Source organism: Callithrix jacchus, chromosome 1 (genome assembly GCF_049354715.1).
Source record: "Callithrix jacchus isolate 240 chromosome 1, calJac240_pri, whole genome shotgun sequence".
In the NCBI taxonomy this organism is placed as follows: Eukaryota; Metazoa; Chordata; class Mammalia; order Primates; family Cebidae; genus Callithrix; species Callithrix jacchus.
In genome coordinates, this window is record NC_133502.1 from 29,166,769 (window position 1) to 29,171,492 (window position 4,724).

The 4,724-nt window shown below is 54.1% G+C and overlaps 1 pseudogene; it reads right to left on the reverse strand.

Annotated features, from left to right (window-relative positions):
* Positions 1-588: 588 nt before the first annotated feature.
* LOC100413963 (uncharacterized) lies at positions 589-1,504 on the reverse strand (annotated as a pseudogene).
* Positions 1,505-4,724: the final 3,220 nt, after the last annotated feature.

Below are 4,724 nucleotides of genomic sequence, written 5' to 3' on the forward strand. Positions count from 1 at the left end.
TCCAGAGCACAGGGCAGGTGGAGGAGGAAGGGCGTGGGGGTGGGCAGTGGGAACTTCACAAGCCTCAGTGGAGCTGGTGCCATCTCAGGGGTCTTATTGGCCACACTGTTGCCTGGGGAGGTTTCTGAGGACGTATGTGGGGTCAGGGTCTTGCCACAGGGCCGGGGCACCACCAGTGTTTGGTGCGGGGCTGGGAGGCTGAGCCTACCCTGGGCCCAGTCCTGCAGACCAAGCACCCACAAGGCACGGCCGCCTCGCCTGCCCCCATGCCAGCCTCGGGCGCCCCTCACAGGCCGACACACATGGGGCTCTCTGCCCACCTGGCCCACTGTCCCCAGCACTGCGCTCCTCGGGGTTAGCTGCCGCCATCAGTGTGGGTAGACTCTGCAGCTGCGCTGTCCACATGACAGAGGGGATCTGGGGGAGTCGAGCCCCGTGTTTGCCATCGACAGCTTCCATGCCCTGGGCTGTGTAGCTGCTGGTGGGACTGGGCCCTTGCTGAGATTGTGGGAAGCGCCACTTCCTGGCCTTACCCCGAGATCGCCCAGAGGCTGGAGCGGCCTCTCCCAACCAGATCTGTGCAGGTCTGTGCACCAGGGACCTCATCACCCAGGAACAGGGCGGCTGACTCCCTGCACCCTTGGGGGGCCGCTAAGGCGCTTCCTGAGTGTTGTGGGGTGGAGCGGGCAGAGCATGCCCTGAGGCGCAGGCCCGTGTGCCTCCCTCCAGCTCCCAGGTGTTCCCGGGGTTTTCTTGGGGCCTCCACCCATCTATTATTGGTTGACTTGTTTGAACCAGGACCCAGCAGGGCCGCATCCGGCATCTTGTTTATCTGCCCAGACTCTTCGGGCCGTGCATTTGTTGAAACTCTGGCATCATTTCTTCCACAGGACAGCAGTTCTCCACGTGTGGTCCTTGGGGTATTTTCAGGGGGTCCCCAAGACCAGCATGGTCATGTTGAGCCCCTTGCCTTTTTCTCTGTGTTGACATTTGCGGTGATGGCATGAACTGATGGTGGGGTGCCTGTGAGTGCTGGGCCCGGATCAAGGTGGCTTTGGGCTCGTGAGGCCTCTTGCCACCATCGCCCGCAGCATTTGGCAGTGATGTTCCTTGCGATGGAGCTGGAGATTTGCACACATGCTTTGTGCATGCCATGTGGGCATCTGGCGGCCAAGCTGAGCGGAGCTTCTTTGTTCACGCAACACCAGTTTCCATGAAACCAACAGCTGCTGGCACGGCTTACCCAGGCTTGGATGCTCGGCGGATGTTTTCCTGGAAGCAAACGGGTCCGCCCACCCTCCAAGGAAAGCAGCTGGCAGCATCCCGCACCAATGACAGAACATTGAGCTTGCAAGTGACTAGAGGAATTTTGGAAAACTCATTTCTCTCACTGTGAGCTTGACAGCTTCCCAATAATTCTCCAAATGACCAGCGTGTGATGGCTCAAAATCGCGCATGAGTGAAAGACTCGTTCAAAGTGCGAGGAGGGCCAGCGGATCTTCATGAACAAAACCCACATTCAATGAGTGCAGAAAGTGTCTCTGCACACATGCGTTTTTGTGTTTGTGAATGTGTGTGTCTGTGTGTGTGTGCACCTGTGTGTGTGCATCTGTGTCTCTGTGTGGTGTGTGTGCATGTGTGTGTATGTGGGTGCGTGCATGTGTACATATGTCTGTGTCTCTGGTGTGTGTGCATGTGTGTGCATGTGTCTATATGTCTGTCTGTGTGGTGTATGTGCACGTGTGCACGTGTGTGCATATGTCTGGTGTGTGTGCGTATGTGTGATGTGTGTTTGTGTCTGTGTGGTGTGTGTGCATATGTATGCATGTGTGTCTGTATGTGTGTATTTCTGTGTCTGTGGTTTGTGTGCATGTGTGCGTGTGTGTATGTGCATATGTGTCTGTGCATATGTCTGTATCTCTGTGTGCTGTGTGCCTATGTGTGCATGTGTCTGTGTGTGCATATGTCTGTGTCTGTGATGTGTGCATATGTCTGTACGTGTGTCTGTGTGCATATATCTGCATCTCTGTGTAGTGTGTGTGCATATGTGTGCACGTGTGTATGTGTGTGTGTCTGTGCGTGCATATGTCTGTGTCTTTGTGTGGTGACTACACACGTGAATCCTCCAACTTGATGCCGGCTGCTCTTACCTGAGCGGGTCCTTGTGGGGAAGCCGAGTGCTCTGTAACTCCCCTGTCTCTGCTCCCTTGCGTGGCCCCTTGTTGCAGATGTGGGAGGGATGCTGCCGTCTCAGAGAACCAGGGCTGGCATTCCTGGTGCTGGTTCCAGGGTCCTGAGGACTGATTTCTATGGTCATGCTGTTGAGACAGCTCCCTGTGGAGATGCTTTCTATGTGTAGGGGAAAGGTTTCTCCTCTGTCCCAGGCTTCGGGGGGACAGTGTCCAGGGGGCCAGAGCCACCAGATGTGAATGCTGTGTGGTCACCCCTCTGGGCTCTCCCTCTGCATGGCCAGACCCCCCAGTGCATCTGGACATTGCGGTGGATATCTGCCATGTACAGACACAGGCGGACGTTCTGCATGGCCCGCCCTTCTTGCGTTTCCTCGTTCTCTGTAAACCCACTGCTTTCCGCTCTGAGAGTTGCTTTCTGGTTGTGCCGGCTCTGTGGCTGAGGAAGCTGATGTTTTTAGCTTTATCGAGATTTTGTTGCTTATTGCACAATTCCCCATTGCGGTGTCCTGGGGATCAGAAGCTGACTGCTTCCGAGTCAAATGCTCGCTCTAGGAAGTTCTCAGAAGAGCCCCATGGAAGAGCACAAATAACTTATGGAGTTAGAAAGCAGAGGATCTGTAAGACATCACAAGGAATGCAGTTACCATTTGGGGTCGGTCGCCTCCTAACTTAGGGACGATGAGCTTCTTCACTGCTTCCCACGGCGTTCACTTGGGGGATTTTTGCGTGGTCTGAGAAGGCAGTTCTTGGCCACGATGATGATGTCAGTGGCAGAAGTTGCATTCTGGCAACTCCAGACCCTGGGTGACTTTGCCTAGCTCTGCCAGGCCTGGTGTTGCAGGAAATATGCTCATTCCAGGCATGGAAGCTGGGCATGCATCTGGTCTGGGAGCATTTGTCTGTTTCAGAGGCTCTCAGTTCTGTTGATGGTGCACATTTGACCTTTCAGACTTGGAGAAATCAGATTGTAGGCATTTTGCAGAGCACCTGAGCAGACCCAATCTGGTGTGAGACACACTCATGCACACACATGTGCACACACAATCATGCACACACACATACACTCAGTCATGTTCACTCACACATGCACACACACCCAATCATACCCACCCACCCACACATATACCACATGCATGCACAAAGTCATGTGCACCCACTCACACATGCACACACACACAGACAGGTGGACCCACCCACACATGTGCAGTCGTGCACACCCAACTATGCACACATACCCATACGTACACATGTGCACACACAGTCATCCACATCCACCCACACATATACCCACACACATTCACACAGTCATGTGAATGTGAATGGCACCCACTCACACATGCACACATGCACATAGTCATGCACCCACAATCATGTACACCCACCCACACATATACCATACACACTCACAGTCATGTGCACCCACCCACACACGTGCACACACAAGCAGTCATGCACACCCAGCCATGCACACCCACACACATTCACACAGTCATGTGCACCCACCCACACATGCACAGACACACATGCAGTCATGCACACTGAGCCATGCACACATACCCACACATATACCACACGTACTCAGGCAGTCATGTACACTCCCCAACACACAGTCATGCACCCACACTCACACACATAATCATGCACACCCAGCCATCACACCCACACATATACCACACACACACAATCATGCACATCCAGCCATACACACCCACTCACATATACCACATGCACTCACACAGTCATGTGCACCCATCCTCCTACACCCAGCCGTGCACACACATGTGCACACACAGACATGCACACATGCAGTAAGGGGTCTGAGCCGGCGTCCTTCACACAGACAGGCACACACACAGTAAGGGGTCTGAGCCGGCATCCTTACCTTTGTGCTCTGAGCTCTGCAGCATCAGAACCTGCTGCCATAACTGAGCCAAGTGAACTCCTGAAGCAGGAGCACCCTGGGTGTGGCAGGGGAGCACCCACCATCAAGACTCTGCTGCTCTGCTTGCGGGGAGGGGAGTTGTGTCTTTGTTTTTCTTTCTTTCTATAATTCCAGGAAATCATGACTTTAAAACTGACTGTTTTCTTATTATAAATGAATATTCATTGTGGGATATTTAGCACATTCACACAATAAAAACTGTGATTCATTTGTGCTCTCTCAGTTTCTGGGTTTCCGTGTGTTTTTCTGGCAGCTCCTATTCTCTCTGGGTACCTCTGATGCACACGTCATGGCTCTAGGACAGTCTCCCTGCCTGGTGTAGCTGCCTCCTCCACAGATCCCAGGACCATCTCCCTGCCTCATGTGGCTGCCTCCTCCACGGGTCCCAGGACCATCTTCCTGCCTGGCACAGCTGCCTCCTCCACAGATCCCAGGACCATCTCCCTGCCTGGCACTGCCTCCTCCACAGCTCCAGGACCATCTCCCCACCTGGCACAGCTGCCTCCTCCACAGCTCCAGGACCCTCTCCCTGCCTGGCACAGCTGCCTCCTCCACGACAGCCTCATTAACTGTGGTTTAGGGATCCTTCA